The sequence below is a fragment of the Cervus elaphus genome, chromosome 6, assembly GCF_910594005.1.
Source record: "Cervus elaphus chromosome 6, mCerEla1.1, whole genome shotgun sequence".
Taxonomy (NCBI): domain Eukaryota; kingdom Metazoa; phylum Chordata; class Mammalia; order Artiodactyla; family Cervidae; genus Cervus; species Cervus elaphus.
This window is the reverse complement of record NC_057820.1, coordinates 10,525,425-10,546,107: the sequence shown is the minus strand read 5'-3', so window position 1 is coordinate 10,546,107 and position 20,683 is coordinate 10,525,425. Positions and strand designations below refer to the sequence as shown.

The window sequence follows — 20,683 nt, the reverse complement described above, 5'->3', positions numbered from 1 at the left end:
TCGGACACATCTGAGCGACTTCACTTTCACTTTTCACTTTCATGCATTGGAGAAGGAAATGGCAACCCACTCCAGTGTTCCTGCCTGGAGAATCCCAGGGATGGGGTCACACAGAGTCGGACACGACTGAAGTGACTTAGCAGTAGCAGGGTCTCCCAAACTACCTGCTGCTCTGGTTCTATTCAGATCATATTCAGCATTCAATCAACAAATATTAATCAAACCCAGGACCTGATTAAGAGGTGAATATGCAGGATAGGGGAACCCTCTCTGAAGGAGGCTTCATCACCCCAGGGGGGGAAAAAAAGATGAAGGAAAATAGCATTATATCAAAGCTTAATGAAAGGAATCTATACAAAGTAAAACAAGCCCTTCCGGGTGGGGTGGGGGCTGAGGGGTTGTGTGTGATGGGATAAGCCTTCCCCACAGTCAACTCCAAAGGGTGAGCCTCAGCATGTTCTTGGCTGGATGGAGGCAGTTGAGTTCGGGACTTTTGCTTGGGTACCTTTGGGATGGAAGTTTGGGAGTGAGCAGAATTCCTTAAGATGACAGAAAAGGACTGAGGGCTGCCAGACGGGTCCCGCTTCTTGGTCCTGACCACACGTAACATTCAATCTCTTCCTAAACCAATGAAGATGCAACCTTTAAAGAATAGTAGGAAGTGCAAAACCCAATTATCAGCCGGCCCAACATACCCAGAATCCAGCCAAGACCTAAACGGACTTGTCGTGTCTCAGGCACTGGGGAATTAAGAGACACAGCTTGCATCCTTGTTCCTTCCCTCCAATAACTCAGGTACATGCAGGGGTACAGGGTGTGTTGGGGGTGCGGATGAGAGAGAGGAGGCAACATATGTGATAACTGCACTATGGTTAGGGATGAGAGATGGCCGTGAATACACTGCTTACTAGCATAAAGATTCACAGACAACGGAATGCTGGGTATACATACATCACACATCACATTATTTTTTTATTCACAAATTCAAATTATTTTAAATTATTATTTAATGTGTCAAGAGACAAGAAGAATTATAACAAAGTTGCATTTAGAAATAGTTTGTTCTATTTGTCAAAATCAAAGGTGGGAGAATGGAGTGGGAATGAGTTATCACGTCCCAATAATAGGCAGAATTTCTTCCTCCAAGTCTTAGTGAACAAGAAGGAAAAAGCAAAGGTGTTGGGAGAGGGAGAGATGAGACAGGAGTCTGTGTGTGAGTTTCTCCATTGCTCCTTCTTTGATGGTGTCAACTCGATTTGACGGGACTTCAATAGGGTTCAGGCTTCCTAGGTGGTGTCAGTGGATTAAAAAAAAAAAAAAAATCACCTGCCAATGCAGGAGATACAAGAGATGTGGGTTTGATCCCTGGTTGGGAATATCCCCTGGAGTAGGAAATGACAACCAGCCTCAGAATTCCTGCCTGGAAAAATGAGTACGCACACACGACATGAAGGCTTATCCATGGGATTCCCTATTCCAGTTCCTTCTGAAAGGAATTTGCTACATAAAATCTGTATGTATGTGTATGCATGTGTGTTTGTGTGTTAGAGCTCTGATAATAGACCAAGTTTTTAAGACTTTCTGCAACTTTCACATCCTCTCAAGGCAATCAAGGCACTAAGGAAGCTGACACACGCCTTGAGGTCTTGCCTATGTGATGTTTCTATGACGATGCCTTTCCAAGGGACGTTTTCAAAGATGTCAAAGAATAAATCACTACAGTCTCCTTGGTCACTGAGCCACACAGATATCCCATGTTGACAACCACCTTCATTTCCCCATCAGCTGGTGTGAACTTGTGCTGGTGTGGCTTTGTGCTTCAGATCAGATTCAAACCAGCATTCGCTATTCAGTCGCTCAGTTGTGTCTGACTCTTTGCCACCCCATGGACTGCAGCATTCCAGGCTTCCCTGTCCTTCACCATCTCCTGGAGCTCACTTAAACTCAAGTCCATCAAGTCGGGGATGCCATCCAGCCATCTCATCCTCTGTCGTCCCCTTCTCCTCCTGCCTTCAATCTTTCCCAGCATCAAGGTGTTTTCCAATGAGTCAGCTCTTTGCATCAGGTGGCCACAGTATTGGAGCTTCAGCTTTAGCATCAGTTCTTCCAATGAATATTCAGGGTTGATTTCCTTTAGGATGGACTGGTTGGATCTCCTTGCAGTCCAAAGGACTCTCAAGAGTCTTCTCCAACACCAATTCGAAAGCACCAATTCTTCAGCATTTGATGTCTCATATGTTGGGGCAAGTGAAGGGCTCAGCCAAAGCTCAATGGTTCCAATTAAATGAGGTATTGGCGATTATGCTGACATTTCTGGTTTGGCTGTCCATAAGTGTCTTTCAGGTACTTAGAGTCACAGGAAGAAAGACATTTAATAATGTGAATCACTAAAGCAAATTTCAAGATTTCTTCTTACACACATTACCCTCCTTCTTTTCTCAGATACCATCCAGGAGACTACATCGTTTGCTCAGGACATGGACACCAGGTCTCCAGAGCACAGGTCCCTTCTGGACACTGGTCAGGGATACAAGAAGGAGACTGGTCCCTCCACAGCCCCCAGAGGCCCATTGTGGAAGGAGGAAGATGGATGTGGAAACAGACACTTCTGGCCCAATTAGTTGGAGGAAGATCTGGGATGAACACTATTTTAGCAAATTAAAGAAAGCCAGGAAGAGGAAGTTTGGGACATACTTCATGGAAAAAACACCTAGGGAACACTCAGAAGTCTGGTGAGGACAAAAACCAAGTTCAATATGCTTTTAAATGACATCCAGGGTAAAGCACATAAACAGAGAAATAAATAGAATGGTGTGGGAAGATCAAAGCAAGTGAGTTGATATCTGCTGGGGTTTAAATCCTGGCTTAGTTATTTGATCATGAAAAAGTCACACATCTCTCTGGGTCTTATTTTTCCCATCTAAAGAAAGTGGGGGCTCCCCCGGTGTGGCTCAGTGGTAAAGAACCCACCTGCCAACACAGGAGATGTGGGTTTGATCCCTGGATCCTGAAGATCCTCTGGGGAAGGAACTGGCAACTCACTCTAGTATTCTTGCCTGGAAAATCCCATGGACAGAGGAGCCTGGCAGGTTGCAGTCCCTGGGGTTGCAAAGAGTTGGACACGACTAAGCACCCACATATGCAAAAAAGGGGGTGGTTCCTACAATGTTGAGTGACTGTAAGATTTAAATGATACATTGAGGAGAACACTTTGGCTCACCTGATACACCCTCATGACAAAGGAGTTCAAAAATAAAAGAGTAACACTAGCATGATGACATCATCTTGAAAAGAGAAGGAAAAGGACAATAATAGCAATTAAAATTCAGATTTTTATAACACCTAGCCTGCTTAAATAATGGTCCTAAGTAAAGAAAGGAATCACAACATTCCAAAACTGACATGTTAGGAAAAGGATTCTTTAGGGAAAGCAGAAAATTTTGAGCATTGAGAGCCATTCATGGAGAGAGAGAGACGACAAAGGAAAATAGCAGAACGAAAAGCACAAAGTGGCTCTTAATCTAATGTTTTTTATAGCCACTCTCTGACATAAATCACAGCAAGATCCTCTATGACCCACCTCCCAGAATATTGGAAATAAAAGCAAAACTAAACAAATGGGACCTAATGAAACTTAAAAGCTTTTGCACTACAAAGGAAACTATAAGTAAGGTGAAAAGACAGCCCTCAGATTGGGAGAAAACAATAGCAAATGAAGAAACAGACAAAGGATTAATCTCAAAAATATACAAGCAACTCCTGCAGCTCAATTCCAGAAAAATAAATGACCCAATCAAAAAATGGGCCAAAGAACTAAACAGACATTTCTCCAAGGAAGACATACAGATGGCTAACAAACACATGAAAAGATGCTCAACATCACTCATTATTAGAGAAATGCAAATCAAAACCACAATGAGGTACCATTACACACCAGTCAGGATGGCTGCTATCCAAAAGTCTACAAGCAATAAATGCTGGAGAGGCTGTGGAGAAAAGGGAACCCTCTTACACTGTTGGTGGGAATGCAAACTAGTACAGCCGCTATGGAAAACAGTGTGGAGATTTCTTAAAAAACTGGAAATAGACCTGCCATATGACCCAGCCATCCCACTTCTGGGCATACACACTGAGGAAACCAGATCTGAAAGAGACACGTGCACCCCAATGTTCATCGCAGCACTGTTTATAATAGCCAGGACATGGAAGCAACCTAGATGCCCATCAGCAGATGAATGGATAAGGAAGCTGTGGTACATATACACCATGGAATATTACTCAGCTGTTAAAAAGAATTCATTTGAACCAGTCCTAATGAGATGGATGAAACTGGAGCCCCTTATACAGAGTGAAGTAAGCCAGAAAGATAAAGAACATTACAGCATACTAACACATATATACGGAATTTAGAAAGATGGTAACGATAACCCTATATGCAAAACAGAAAAAGAGACACAGAAATACAGAACAGACTTTTGAACTTTGTGGGAGAATGTGAGGGTGGGATATTTCAAAAGAACAGCATGTATACTATCTATGGTGAAACAGATCACCAGCCCAGGTGGGATGCATGAGACAAGTGCTCGGGCCTGGTGCACTGGGAAGACCCAGAGGAATCGGGTGGAGAGGGAGGTGGGAGGGGGGATCGGGATGGGGAATACGTGTAAATCTATGGCTGATTCATATCAACGTATGATAAAACCCACTGAAATGTTGTGAAGTAATTAGCCTCCAACTAAAAAAAAAAAAAAAATACTAAAATCAAAAAAAAAAAGGACAACGATTATGAGATAATTAGCCTTGGCACCATCTTTGCAGAGGACCATAAAGAACTCTTCAAGTAAGAAAAGGCAGCAGGTGAAGGCAATTCTGAACGTGAGATTGTTTCAATCAGCAGGGTCCGGTGGCTTGTGTAACTGGAATCCTCCAAGTGGCTCCAGGCCAACCCTGAGCCCTTCTGCAGCTTCTGCTGGAATCTGTGCAGCCGGGAAGCGTGGCTGGGAGCAGAGCGAGGTCAAGGCAGGCTTGACTTTCAAGACTGTGTGTGTGTGCATGTGTGCCCAGTTATGTCCAACTCTTTGTCACATTACGGACTGTAGCCCTCCAGGTTCCTCTGTCCAAGGGATTTCCCAGGCAAGAAGACTGGAGTGTGTTGCTATTTCCTCCTCTAGGGGATCTTCCTGACCCAGGGATCGAAACCACATCTCTTGTGTCTCCTACACTGGCAGATGGATTCTTTACCAGCTGAGCTACCGGGGAAGCCCACTTTCAAGACTAAATAATGCAAAGCCGTCCCTGGAACAGAGGCTGCCAGGCTGGGGGAAGGCTGGTGCACAGAGGGCTTCCTGCAGCCAGAGAGCTCAGGAGAGAACAGAGCGCCAGCTGGAACTGATGTTACCCAGAGACCATTTACTCAGGTTACTTTCATTCCCTGAGGGACCACTGCCGACAGCTGCCCATCTGAGCTCAAAAATCTGGACGAAAACCTCAGGCTTCTCTCAAAGACTCCTGTTTCTGTTTATGGTAACAGTACTTTCACTTCCAGCAGCTGCGACGGGAGGCTTTTTTTTCCTGCCTTCTCCCCACATAGATCCACCTTCTGTTGCGCAATCCTGCACTGAGATCTGGGACCAGGCAGGAGCGGGTGCAGAGCTGAGAGCAGAGGTTTATCCTGCTCTCCCGTGGCAGCCGTTTCCTGCGGGAAGCAGCCAAGCCCAGGTCAATTACAGCAACGTCACGGCGCCAGAGGAGCCAGGAGCACGGAGAATAGACCTTGCATCTCAGCACCTCCAACCCTCAGCTTCTTGTCCCACTCGGGTTGGTGGCAGGCCTCTGCCCACTTGAGGGTCGCAGAGACCTAGAAAGACAGCGCCAGCCATCTGGGGCCAGAGTGGGGAGAACATGCATAGAACCTCAGCTGGCCCTTCTAGCTCTAGGAAGTGACATAGCGCTTCCTGTCACTTTCACTGCCCTCAGCAAGTCCCAAAGCCATCCGACCTTCAGATGGGGGGGGCGGGGAGTGCAACCCTACTCTGAGCCTAAAGACAGCAGGATGCTGCCACAGGCATTATTACTTATTGGGGATGGGAGGCGGGAGGCGGAGAGCATCCAAGACAGATCTGAGGGAAAGACAGAGAGTTGGAGCTAAGAAGAAAGGGGAGGGGGCTGACAAAGGGTGGGGATGTCCATGTCCCTGATTTGTCTGGGGAAACAGCGGGCAGTCCTGTGGGCAGACCACGAGGTGGGTGTCAGAACAGAGGATGGTGAGGGACAAGGCTTGGAAGAGTAGCCTGGGAACGCCAGGCTGCGGTACTTGGAATTGCATCATCACTTGCATTATTAATAGCTAGGTGTGGAGCACCCACGACGGGCATTAAGGCTTCCCTGGTGGTTCAGTGGTAAAGAATCCACCCGCCAATGCAGGAGACAAGGGAGATGAGGATTCGATCCCTGGGTTGAGAAGATCCCCTGGAAAAGGAAATGGCAGCCTGCTTCAGTAGGCTTGCCTGGAGAATCCCATGGACAGAGGAGCCTGGAGCACTAGGGTCCCAATGGGGTTGCAGAAGAATCAGACGTGACTTAGCTACTAAATAACATCATGAACATTAAATGTTCTCTATACACCACTGCCTTTAATCCTGACAAATCAATAAAACAGAGTATGTTGGGGTCCTTAGTTTTTTTTGGTCAATAGTTATTTCTTGGGTGACAACTGCCTACCACATCCTGGTTCAGGATTGACCTAGGGGTTGAGGGGTCCAGACAAAGCCTCCATCCTCCTGTGATTTAATCTACTGGAACAGATTAAACATTAAATAAGTGTATGAAAAAATCATGAAGAGTATGTGAGGTTTGCAGAAATGATAACCTTGCCCAAAGGGATACTGTGATGTAGCAATATAGTTGGGCCCAGAGCTCATCTGCGTTTAAGTGTCCTGTACTCAAACACCAATGCCGTATACCATGGACTCCATGGGACACTGTGCACCAGGGGACGGGGCCGGGACCAGATTATATTTGTGTTCTTCACAGTGGGTCAGAGCTAGAGAAATTAACACAGAGAAATACTGTAGATTACAAACAGCTGTAAAAGTTATGAAGCTGAGGGGGGAAAGAAAAGCAAAACCAGAAAAATACAAGATTTACATTTCAGCTGAAGACAGCAGTCAAAGATGTTATAGAGCGGAGCAGCTCCATCACCAATTGCAGGATCCAAACATAAACGTAATTGTTCTGCCCAAAGGCGTGTGCATGCTAAGTCACTTTAGTCATGTCCAACTCCTTGCGACTCTATGGACTGTGGTCTGCCAAATTCCTCTGTCCATGGGGATCCTCCAGGCAAGAATACTGGAGTGGGTTGCCATGCCCTTCTCCAGGGGATCTTCCCAACCCAGGGATTGAACCTGTGTCTCTATTACCTCTCCTATAGTTGCTCAAAGGCAAGAGGGATTAATTCTGGATGGCCAAGATTAATTGGCTTATTATTTGATTAATTGGCTCCTCCACAGATTCAAATGGCTGTGCCTTAGTTTCTCCTTCTGTAGTTCTGGCCTGTGTGCATGTGACCAAACTTTTGGATGAGGGGACCTACAGGGAAATCTGGCTTCCCTGGTGGCTCAGTTGGTAAAGAGTATGCCTGCAATATGGAGACCTGGGATCAATCCAGTATCCTTGCCTGGAGAATCCCATGGACAGAGGAGCCTGGTGGGTATAGTTCATGGGGTCACAAAGAGTTGGACACGACTGAGTGACTAACTTTCAAATTTCTCTGTTTCACAGGGAAATCTGCAGGCTTTTGAGAAAGATTTCCTTCCCTGATTAAGAGTCCCTCAACCTTGCTCCCTTCCTACGTGAGGGCAGAGGGTAAGGGCAGCTGTCGGGGTCGTCCTGGGTTTCTCCCCACCTGGACAGATGAGTGTAGGACAAGGTGGTCTGGGTAGGGATACACTGCTAGAGCCTCAGTAACATTCTTAATCCGCTTTTCACACAAGATCAGGCTTACCAGCAAGAAAAGCTCATAATCACTGCTAAGTGCTGCCTTAACACACGTACCCAGTACCAGACCCTCCAATGGGTATTTTACACATATTATCCAATGTTTACAGCAGCAAAAGGTCCAGGTTCTTGCTGTTGCTCAGTCGTGTCTGACTCTTTGTGACCCCACGGACTGTAGCCCACCAGGGTCCTCTGCCCATGGGATTTCTCAGACAAGAAAACTGGAGTGGGTTGCCATTTCCTTCTCCAGGGGATCTTCCCAAACCAGGAATCAAACCTGCGTTTCCTGCATTGGCAGGTGGATTCTTTACCACTGAGCCAGCAGGGAAGCCCAAAAGGTCCATGAGGAAGTATAATGCCTTTTAACAGGACGGCCAAGGTTGGGAAAGACAAAAGCATTTTCTCCAATGTCAAAAACCTCAAATAATGCAGTGTTGTTGGGAGCAGGGGCGGTTCTCCTGTGCTGTGATCTCCTTAGTGCTCTGGCCCCAAAGATGCTCCTGCCTCACTGGACAACTGAGGACTGACTTGTCCCCCAGAAAAGGTCAGTTCCTCTGATGTGTGTGTAGATGGGGCTGAGAGGTCAGGAGGGAAGGAAGCATTTCACAGGGAGAAAGCAGGGCAGGAGAGATGCCATCCGAAACTCTAATAAGAGCCCATGCTTAAGAAAGAGACTCACAGACTTAGAGAACCAGTTTATGGTTGCTGGGGGCAGGATGAGGGGAGGGGATAGTTAGGGAGTTTAGGGTGGATATGAAAACACTGCTATGTTTAAAATGGATAACCAACAGGGGCCTACTGTACAACACATGGAACTCTGCTCAATGTTATGTGGCGGCCGGGATGGGAGGGGAGCTTAGGGAGAATGGATACACGTATGTGTGTGACTGAGTCCCTTCGCCGTTCACCTGAAACTATCACAACATTGTTAATGGGCTGCTGCTGCTGCTGCTGCTAAGTCGCTTCAGTCATGTCCGACTCTGTGCGACCCCATAAACAGAAGCCCACCAGGCTCCTCCGTCCCTGGGAGTCTCCAGGCAAGAGTATTGGAGTGGGGTGCCATTGCCTTCTCCAGTTAATGGGCTATAGCTCAAGAAAAAATAAAGTTAAAGTAAAAAGAGCTCCTGTGTGATGAATGGAAATAAAATCAAGCCCAAAGTAACAGACCCACCCCTGGCATCATGCGGAGGACCACGAGGGGCATGGTGGCCGATGTCTCCACCAGATGGCACTGGATTCCCTTGCGTTCAGTTGTCATCGGGGACTTCGTGCTGACTCGGAGCAAGGAGAGAGGCCTCAGCTTCTCTAGTTCCATCACGTTCCACATTCTTTCCAGTTCCACCAGTACAATTTGTATGTCCTTCCCTCAAGGTCATAGGTATTAAGCCCAGATCCTGAGAAGCCTTGGGACAGGGAGAGGGAGTGACATTTACTTAAATGACTGTATCTGGATAGGATTTAACCAGGGACTTCCTACTGCAAGAGGCCACACTGCATTTCCCTGGGCTCCGAATCCTGTCTGCTCATAATCCTCTTCTGTCCTGGCTTCTCCTCCCTTTTCTTCCCTCCTCCTTTCCTGGGTTCTTCCTCCTTCCCTTCCTGCATTGCTGCTTCTAAGCTTTTGGCCCAGAAAATGAAATAATATTTGCTCACACTATATAAATTAAGACTAAAGAAACAAAGGGCAAAAGACTCAGACAGTCTCCCAAGAACGTTGAGTTATGAGATCCAGGCTCTCTGTGAAATAACACTGAGTTTGCACTCTAGAAGTCTACACTGCTTTCTTTTGTTATCTTATTAACAGCATCTTTTGAGATCCAGGCTCTCTGTGAAATAACACTGAGTTTGCACTCTAGAAGTCTACACTGCTTTCTTTTGTTATCTTATTAACAGCATCTTTTTTTTTTTTTAATGCTGATTGAGTTAGGCATTGTGTAAATGTTTGACATTACTTATTTAGTTTAATGTGCACTGAACAATTATCTGCTATAATTTTAATTATGCCCATTTTGAAGATGTGGAGACTGAGGCTTAGAGATGGGAGATAACTCATCTCCTGTTGCACGGCCAAGGAGTAGCAAAGTGGATCTAACCAGATCTTTCTGACTGAGTCAGTCTACATGCAACCCGCCAAGCCACGTTGCTTTCTTTCTGGTCCATATTCCATATAAACATACTACTAGTAAGCAGCTCAAGTTAAACGAAGAGTTAGTGATTTCATATGCAACAGAAACACCATTTTGGCATAAGCAGTATCTTACTATAGAAGAAAGCATTAAACTCTGCTTGGGAAAAGTTCACTGGCAACCAAAGTATTGCTTATTGAGTTCCCAGGTTATTACCTGATATGGAAACATATTTCCATGACCATCCTCAGAACAACATAGTCCAGCAGTCCTGGGGAGATCTCAGACTCAGTTCATAACCTGAGGTCATCTGCTTGGGAGGAGCCAGTCTGAAAGGCCCTCTCACTGTTTTATTAGCTTTGGATTCATCCGAGGAGGGAGCAATTGCAAGCGTGAGTTTTCAAAGCACAAAGCTCCCCTTCAGTGTACTCAGTGGAGCCCTTGTGCGCATCTCATGGTTCCAACTCCCGTCCTGCAGTAATGAGCTCAGAGCAATGTTTGTGTTGAATACTGTGCTGCGTTGGTGGACTGGCTGCTCCCCTGGTGGCCTCAAGGGTTGAAATGCCTTCTTCCCAAAGAGTGCTGGGAATAATCTGCTGCATAGATGGCAGAGATCTGACTCGTCCATAATTCTTCTGTTTCTTTTCGAAAACAAGTAAGTCTGCCTCGGTTTGATCTGTTGCTAAGCTCATCAGAGAAAACAGCCCTTCCTTCTCTCCTTGGATCATACGGTGGCTAAATTATTTCACCTCCAAATGACTGTTTTCTTCCCTGTCTCACTGCCTACAGCTCTAGAAGTTTCATCAAAGGCATCAGCTACAACTGTCACTGCAAGATTAGAGATGCTTAATAATAGGACTTCCAGTTATATTTAAATTCCAGAAAAACAATCAATCATGTCTTAATATGAAGTATCTGGGATATACCTATACTAAAAGAGTATATGTTCTTTATTCAAAGTTCAAATTTCACTGATCATCCTATATTTTTACTTGTGAAATCAGGCAACCCTGCATAAGAAGAATATGCATTTTCTTGAGCATTAGGCTAGGCATTTGACAAGGGCAATCTCCTTTAATCCTCATTAGAATACTGAAAAATCTGAGACCCAGAAAAGCTGTCTATTTCTCAGGGTGATACCATCAGTAAGGAGCAGATCAGAAATTCAAACAGACACGATTTCAAAAGCCACACTCTTCGAGAACAACTCCTACATCTAATTCCAGAAACTTGTAATTGACACCTTCTCCGGCCTTCCTCTCAGGGACACTGGGAAATATCTGGCTGAAGATGGAATTTATATCAAGCTCAATTGAGTTTTTCGGAGGTGGCACCATGCCGGCCTGCTTTCACTCCATGCCACTCAAGTGTGTATTTCTCTGCGCACAGCTAGAAGAGCAAGCCTTTTCATTTCAGCTGCATCTGCAATCACCTTTCTCCCACTGTATGTGAACTGCTGATACAGGACTCTGATTTACTCTCCTTAAAGAGTGAAGATATTTACACAAAAACAACCCTACTGCAGCGTGTACCTAATCTGTAGGAATTCTAGGGGAAATTCAACAAGACACACAATGCATCTCAGAAAGTGCTGAAGTGGAAGTTCTCAACACATCAAAGGAGATGTGAATGTTTGAAACCTACATACATTCCTTTGCTTACAGAAAATGTGGGCTACTCAGCCCACCATGGATTTAACCAGTTTCCACCTTGAGCCATCTGCTCGCTGCAAGTGGAGAATTGTGGCCCTGGATCCGGGGTCTGCTGCCATCATTTTGAGGATCTAAGAAAAATCACTTTTCTGAATCTTGGTTTCCTTAAATATAAAATAAAAATGCTAAGAGATCCCTGTCTCCCTTGAAGGACCAGGTACAAGAGAAAAAGGAGACAGTGGGTATGAAAGTTCTAGATGGAAGTTAAGAGTTATCATTTTCATTCTTTTCTATTTTTTTCCCCCATTTTTTCATTCTTTTTAAATCATTTTCATGCCAGAGTGCTTTGGTGCTGCCAGAATCTATTCAGGGAAGGGTTTGTGTTTAACATGCCAGCTATTCACCTGGGCTGACCACATTGAGAATCTCTAAAATGGACAAATGGGATGGCTTGGGGCCATATTTTGATTATCTTGTATCATCACCATTCATTGGCTTTTCTCCGCAAGCCTCTCTTTCCTTAAATATTTCTTTCCCCCATGAAGCCTTTCCCAGTTCCCCCCCGGCAGAAATATTGCCTCTTGTTTCTTTTCTGAGCAACTACTTGGAACCAGACACACTGTTCTGCAAACTGGTGGCAGAAACAAACCTGAGGCTCCAGATGCCTGCTCAGACCGGGTGTATATTCTGATGGAGGCGTGAACGATGGGGAGCACGGGAACCAATGAAGTAACAGGACAACTCCAGATAAACATTATGGCTGCAAAATTATGCTGTGGGAAGGAGGATTGCCATGAAAGCAATACACAGAGTTATTGGAAAGAAGCTGTCCTCAAAGGCAGGCCTACCTGATGCCACAAGCAAAGGCCCAAACAGGATGCATTTCTTGATTCATATGCAAAAAAATTGGGCATTTATCTGACTGCCATACTAAACTGTAAGTTCCTCAAGAACAAAAACATATTTTTTTTTTCCACTTCTGTGCAACTACCCTGGCAACAACAGTCGCCATCAATGGCAGAAGTCGACTGGAGAGGGAGATGTACTGGAGTCTCAAAGGGCCTAAGTACATTTCACACTTAGAACAGATTTTTTAAAGACTCCATTTTCTTGATACAAAATGAAATTTGGTTAAGAATACAAAATGTCACCGCCAGGTTTTTTAAAAAAAAAAGCTTCAAAAAATTTTTATTGACGATGGGGTCCGGGGTTCAAATAGATTGAAAAGCACAGATCTAAACTGTTCCTGGTACATCTCAGATGGTCCATTAAAAAGACGCTATGGGGGGCTGGCAGACTAGTGGTTAAGACTTTGCCTTCCAATGCTGGGGACCTGGGTTCAATCCCTGGTCAGGGAGTTAAGATCCCACATGCCTTACAGGCAACAGGCCAAAACATATAAGCAATATTGCAAGAAATTCAATAAAGACTTTAAAAACAGTCCATGTTAAAAAGTAAAAAAATCTTAAAAAAAAAAAGTCAAGAAGATGCTGAATGTCAGCATTCTGAGTGTCAAAACTCAATGGTTACAACTCCCTTCTCACCCTCATCACTCATTTTAGCAGTCTCCTCTTTTGTGACTGTTTGTTCATGTCTTCCACACTGGCCTGCAATTTCCTGGAGGACTGGAAATTTTGTCTGTTAATGGATTCTAGCACCTAAGGTAGCGCCTACCACCTGCTGGACACTCAATGAATGGGCTCAAGAGGTGACCTCATTAAAACTAAGAGAAGAGTCTGCTTTTAGGGGTTTACCCACAATAGCAACTCCCGGAATATAATACTAGGTCCAAACTCCCAAATCCTCAAATCCTTTTTGTCTGTTATGGCGGACCTGACTTCAGTTGTGTTAGATCAGAGACTGAACCTGGAGCTTCCTGGCCCCTTGCCAAAGGCGTTACCCCAGTATCCTGACATTTCCCCTTATTTATCTTTATTCTTAGCACCTAAGAGTCTGACCTAAGATGGACTGTCCGTCCCCATCTTGCTTTTCCCTGTCTCCGCCACTGAGGACAAGCAGAAGAGCAGAGATTTCCATCTGTTTTACCCCCTACTGCGTCACCAGTGAGAAGAACACCACTTGGGACACGACTGGAACTCAATAAACATGTGTTAGGGGCATAAATGTGATTGGCGTAGCAGCTTACAGGACAAGGAAAAAGTAACACCGCAAACAGAAATTCTGTAAATGCAAAATTTAACTCACAGGAACACGGTTTACACGACACTCCTGATGCACTCTTGCCTCAAGCTTATGAATAACTGATTCTACTGAGCCTCTGTAGTCCCACCAATTTCTTTTCTCTGCCTGGAACCCAGAGGCCATAAACTGGAGGCCTGTGGGATGCAGGTACAGATGAGGAAGGAGGTCTGCCTACAGACGTGCTTTCCTCGGTCCACATCATATCATTTTAAAAATACGGAGTTAGCTGCTGATAGGAGACTGGAGTTTGATCCCTGGGTCAGGAAGATCCCCTGGAGTAGGAAATTTCAATCCACACCAGCATTCCAGTCCATGGAAAATTCCATGGACAGAGGATCCTGGCAGATGTCAGTCCACGAGGTCACAAAGAATCTGATACGACTGATCACACACACAGACACAATGAAAAGTCAGGGGCTTTCCTGATGGCTCAGCGATAAAGAATCCACCTGCCAATGCAGGAGATGTGGGTTCCATCCCTGGGTCGGGATGATCCCCTGGAGAAAGAAATGGTAACCCACTCTAGTATTCTTTGCCTGAAAAACCCCATGGATAAAGGAGCCTGGCGGGCTACACTCCACGGGGTCACAAAGGGTTGGACACAGTGAGCAACTTAAAAAGTCAGTCGATTCTACATAAAATTGTAAACTTACAGCCTATCTTGGAAAATAAAATCATACTCGGCAAGACAGAGCCTGAGGTCCCAGCTTGTGCGCTGGGTCAGAACCAAGACATCCCCCTTACCCAGCCTGTCCCCAGGCCTGTTTCACTCAGGCTATTTACTTGCCTGGTTGCTAAAGGCATTTGAATGAGCGACCCCTGCTGGAAAGTTACCAAAAAAACACACAACATGGAGGAAAAAAAAAAGAAAAGAAAATATGCCCACTGGGACCTATTTTTGTTATGTTCAGGCTATTTCTCAGAAGAATAATGTATTCATTTTTCTAGAACTCTGGTGGTATCACATAACTGTTGACATACTATGGCCCAGTAAATATTACTCTAAGGGCCTGAAAAAGCTATGAAACTTAATTCCCTAAGGGTAGAGGAAGCTGAGAAAGCTTCATGCCAGAGGCAGGCCTGAAGATGGATTGTAAGAGGCTGACATCAACTGGTTACAACTGAATCCGAGAGAGAAGGAATTTACTTGAAGAGTATGAGTTACCTCGAGGAATTCATGAGAAGCTGGAAAGCCAGTCTTGGAAATGAGAAGGAACGAAGAGAACCTGGGAGCATCAGGATTATGCCACTGGAATAGCATCCCTGGGACATTCTAAGACACTGTGGCTGCAGCTGACGCCTCTTGATTCATGACTCACACTGGTAAATAAATGCTCAATTGTTCTTTTGTCCTTCAGTCAGTCCTTTGAGATTCCAAGCCTCAGGTGGGCTCACCAGGCTGAGCCCCAGTTCAGAGCTCAGAGATATGGATACAGAGAAAGAGCCCCCCGCCCCATGGAAAAGTCCCTCCACGAGGGGAGGTTGTTGTTGCCGTTGTTTAGTAGCTAAGTCCTGTCCAACTCTCTGGGACCCCAGGAGCATGCCAGGCTCCTCCATCCATGGGATTTTCCAGAGAATCCTGGAGTGGGTTATTTCCTTCTCCAGGAGATCTTCCCCACCTAGGAAATGAACCCACATCACCTGCATTGGCAGATGGATTCTTTACTGCTAAGCCAACCTGAGGGAAGGCTGGTACCTCCCTGAAGAAGAAGGGTGTTTGATTGCTGGAAACCTTACAGAATGCAAAAGTCCACTATGGATTAGGAGGATTTTAAGTGGTGATGGGAGAGGGCAACACAGGCTGTACAGTGGAATGGAACAAGAACAGGCAGACCTCAACTCCAATCTGGAATCCTTTGTACCTTTAGAAAATTAATTAACTTTTCTAATTGGCAGATTCCAAATCTTTAAAATAGAAATATTGCCATCTGCCTGTGTACTGCATGAGCTTGCTGTGAAGATTCAGTTCAAGCATTCATTCACTTATTTTGAAAATACTATTGGAGCATCTATTAAGCCACTTAGCTAGCACCTGGGGACAAATTTTGAACACCAAAAATGCAACAGAGAGACAGTGCTTTATGCTAGATGACAGATGTAGATAATGGAGACCCAGGTCATCTTCTAAAACTGATCAAGTATCCCTTTTCCCCAACTGCTAACACTCATCTGCAACATTCTTCCTCTTTTGGTTAATCAATACCAAGGCCCTTCCTGAAACATACATTTCCTTCTGATATACAAAATGCATTAAGCTAAAAAAAAAAAAAGCACCAAAAAACTTTAACTCTGATTCTACAAATAAGAAACTAAAGGTTCTCAGAAGCAGTGAGCCCTGATGCTGGTGAATTTCAGGTGGAATAATCAGAAGATATTGGCCCCATTATATGAAATCCTCTCCCTCATTGAATGTTTAGAATATGTAATTCACACAGACATTCACAAACTAAATTGAAAATTAGCATTAAAATAGACCAAATGAAATTTGCAGCAAAAGGAAATTAAGTAACCCAGTACCTTTGTCACCAGTGCTTTATAACTGCCCAAATGCTCTCCACATATATCTTCCCACTTTCTCATAATAATCTTCCGAGCTCGATTTTTTAGGGGATGAATCTGAGGCTCAGAGAGGAAAAAGAATGTGCTTAGGGTCCTGAGGCAAGAAGCTGGTTCCAAATCCCACTAGCAGTCTTGCCATTCCCCACTGGGAAAGGTTGGTCTGACTGGGAAGCACTGGGCCATTAGTGGGGTTGAAGGAAGATACTTACATCAAAGTGATGGGGAAAAACACAGATCTTTTCCAATACCAGCTGGAAAGTTACAGCTTTCAGCAACAGCCAGAAAGTCACTTCATTTCCCACAGAGCAGCTAGAAGACTGCTGCTACTCACCAAAGTTGCTACTTGCCTTTACTCCTCCAAGACTGTATCTTACACAAGAACCCTGGCATAGAAGCAGGCCCTGGAGCCTGAATTCTCAGCCCTGATCCTGAATACACTCAGTTCCACCAGGATGTCAGTACCTTTTACTATCCCTTTCTCCAAACTGACTTCTATAGCCAGAATGTGACTCAGGACTCACTGTGGGTTTGGACCACCCTGGGTAGATGGCTCTGTTCTGGAAAAGCCACTGTGTACCGATCAAGCACGTTACATCAGCCTCTCCCCAGCCTCTTTCTAGCCATCATCAAATTTTAATTCAAGATAAAGAAAGCTTCCACATTGCATTTCCCTTCAAGGAGCTCTCTGGACATTTCCAGTCAGAGAACGGTCTTCTTTTCAGAACAAAAGCACATCCCCAATTACATGGGAGAATACAAGTAAAGGGTTTCTGAACAACAACGTGGAAGACTTGAAATTTCACACAAGGTACACCAACAACACAGCTAAGAACCATGGGCTTTTCCTGTTCTCCCCCGTAAAGTTCAAGGTATTACCTTCTCACCACTTTCCCAAGCAAAGAATCTCCCATCTTAAAGCTACAAGGCACAGTACAGCGGGCAGCTTTAGCCTGGATCAGAAGCCCCGAAAGCAAGGCTCAGGACGCCTCGGTAAAGGATCCTCAGTGGATGCTGTCATAGTAATGAACTGTTTGGACTCACGAAGTTGTTGATCCCAGGCAAACTCTCGGCTGAGTTAGAGGGACCCGCTGAAGCCCTGAAACGCTCCATAAGAAGTTGATTTTGCTCTGCCGAGCGCTGGAGAAAACCTTATGTAACATAATGGGCCATTTCAATATGTTATTTCTGCAAGCCTATGGGAGGAAAGGGGGAAAAAATCTAAGCGCTAGAAATACAAAGAGTAATGCGGGGATCTGCAGCTGAAGCGTTCATCTCCTGGAATTTCACTTGGTCAGGCTTATTCGAGTCGCACCCAATCAGTACCGAGGAAGCAGAAAGGAAGAATAATTCCGAACGCCAAAGGATGGGGTTTAGAAATGCAAGGAGGCAGAAGTTGGGTTATCGCCCTGTGCTTTCTTTTTTTTTTTAACATAAAATTCCTGAAATTAACCCTTGAAAGTAGTGGGCAATTGCATTTCAACAAAATAAGGTAAGATGTGGCTGCAGAGCAATAACGCCCAAGTAGGACCCAAAGGATCCTGAGTGTAAACGGGTTGCGGCCACGAAAGCCAGCAAGCACCGGCGCCCGGGCGCTATGGGACCCTCGGGGATCCGCGCCCGCACCTAGCGGCAGGCGGAGAAGCCGGGCAGGTGAAACCGGGGTTTCACCAGAGCTCCGTCTTCATACCTCGGCAGCTCCTCGCGGCTGCTCTCTGCTAGAAGGGTACCGCTTCTGGGAGCGCAGCGATTAGACACCAGATTTGGAGTCGCCTCCCCAGAATCCCCCCCGAAAGCATCTCTGTACAAGTAGTGGATAAAAATAGCCAGCGGACCGCGCCGGGGGGGAGGGAGGAGCGAGACTCACGCAAGACTAAGCAAGGATCCGACTGGTCCTCCAAAGTGGAGGGCGGAGGAAGAGGGGTGCGATCCCCTCCCGAGAGAGGGGCCTGGGTGCGCGAAGAAGCGTGGACGCTCGCCTCGCCGAGGGGAGGAGATGGAAGACTCGCGGAGCTCGCAAACTGCCGCGGAGCAGAGCACACCTCACACTCTCCGCACCGCCCCCCCCCCCCCAGCCCCCCGCCCCGCGCCCTGCATCCCAGCTCTCGCTCCCTCTCGCCTCTCCATCTCATTTTTTTTTTTTTCCTTTTCTTGTCGGCGTCGGGGACAGACTGGGGTCAGAAGCGCGAGTCGCGCGCGATCGGCCGCCTGGCCGGGAGGGAGCACCTGCAGACTTCAGGCTCCGCGAGTGTGCCCGGGTTCTGAGTCCGGGTCTACGCGCTTCCACCGCGGGTTGGCGCCCCTCCTCCCCTCACCTTCATCTGCTGTCACCACCCAAGGTGCTCGAAATAGAAACAGACGCAGGGGAAAAAAAGAAAGTCAAAAGTAACACGAAAAACCAGAACCGTCTATCTTTGGCATGGGGGGTGAGGGAGGCTACTTACCGTCTGTCCGCCACTTCCATCTCTCTCCTCCAGAGCTTTCCCCGCCCCTCGGAAGATGTCCCATCTCTGCTTCGTTCCTTAAGCTAACCGCACTGAGGTTTCCCCACCCTGGATGCTCCCTCAGGACGGACTTTCTGCTGTTATCCCCGCCCCAGTTCCCAGCCAGAGTGGTACCCAGGCTCCGCGGCGCTTTGCGCTCCTACTGCCCCTCAGGGTCGGTCCTAGAGAGACGCGTCGGGCAGAAGCAAACCTCCTGACTCTTCTAGGGGGTAAGGGAAAAAGAAAAGAAAATCCACTGAGTCAGAAACCTGCTTGAAAAAAACCAGTCCCTGAAGACTTGCCTAGCTGAGGGACCAAGTCAGGAGGCTAGCAGGATGGGGAAAGCTCCGGGCTCTCCTTTCCCCCACCTACGTGCACTCCACTTGCACCAGCCTCCAGTCACCTTGGGCTCTGCTCTGGCCCTGAACTCCAGGATGCCAGGTCGGGGCACCCCGACGGGCCCGGGTCCTGCCGCTCCCCACACTAGCGACCCCCGCCGCCACGAGCGCGCGCCGCACTCACCTGAGCCGCGTCGCGGTAGTCCAGCCGGTCCGGCGCCCAAAGTCGGCTCCCGGGCTTGGCCATGGGCAGCGCCGTGGAGCCCCGGCGGCCGGCGGAGCGAGCTTTTTCAGGACGACCCGGGCCAGCGGGCGAGACACGGGCGCAGGCGCCCGCGGAGACCCGGCGGTAACGGCGGTTCGCAGCTGCCCTCACGCCGGGGACTTTGCAGGCGGGGAGGCGAGGTTATCACCGCCGCCGAGGGGAGGAGCAGGGGGAGGAGCGGGAGCGGGAGGAGGGGACAGAGGAGGCCGGGCCCGCAGGGATAGCGTGTCAGGTCGAGGAGGATCGCGAGCGCCCACTGCTGCCCGGTCCGCTCCGGTGCTGCCCCGGGGTTGGGTCGGCTCGGAGTCCGGCTCGCCACACCGCTCCCGAGGCGGCCGGGGCAGGGTTCGGGAAATCCCGCCGACAGGTACCGCACGAGTCAGTCCCGCCCCTTCCCTGGCGCGGCAGTTCCCGGGGTTTCAGCCCTGGGAAGCTGGGGGTGGGGATGGGACTTGGGGAGGGGACCAGCGCTCCCTCCCGGGAGGGTGGGGCCGGTTGTGGGTTGGGTGACTGCCGTCCCTGCGAACCTGGGACATCCTGGCTCCAACGTCACTCTTGTTAGGGAAGGCGAGGTCCTAATCCCGAGCCCACGTCTTCCTCCACTCCCCGGCCTCGCCGGGTCCTCCCACGTGCGTCAGCGGGGCCGATCTCCGTCCGGGCAGGTGCCCACCTTAGGCATCGGTTGCTCCCTGCGCCGCCCAGGAAGCGAGGGGAGCCATCCACGCTCACCGCAGCCGGACCCGGACGCCGGCGGCCGGGCAGCCGGAGCGAGGATCCGCGCGAGGAGCCGGCTCCCCAGCGCTCGGTGTCGCCATTGAATGCTCCCTCCCTCTTCGGTTTCGCGTCCCCGGAGCGGATGCGGATTCAGCCGGAGAGCGCGGAGCTTTTAGCTCTGCCTTCGCTACAGCATCGGGATTGCAAACGTCAGCTCTGAAATGAAGCCGGTCCCGCTGCCCGCTTCCCCCGCGTTCCTATACCTGGGAAGTTTTGTGTCAAAACTAGACCGGCCTTCAGTCTTAATTTCAGATATAAGGTTTCCAGGGACCCGGGATTGGAATCCCCTTGG

General features: G+C 47.6%; 1 protein-coding gene across 3 annotated transcripts in view; it reads right to left on the bottom strand.

Moving 5' to 3' along the window:
- Positions 1–19,760, bottom strand: part of HS3ST1 (heparan sulfate-glucosamine 3-sulfotransferase 1) — a 35,946-nt gene extending 16,186 nt beyond the window's left edge. The window contains exons 1-2 of one of the 3 annotated variants that reach the window (XM_043906180.1): positions 19,537–19,737; positions 18,976–19,237 (exon numbers count right to left, since the gene is read on the bottom strand). The gene's annotated coding sequence lies outside the window, so the exon portion shown is untranslated. Of the gene's footprint in view, positions 1–16,492; positions 17,967–18,975; positions 19,238–19,536 lie in introns of those variants that run through there. The other 2 variants (XM_043906179.1, XM_043906181.1) reach the window with 2 other exon arrangements.
- Positions 19,761–20,683: the final 923 nt, after the last annotated feature.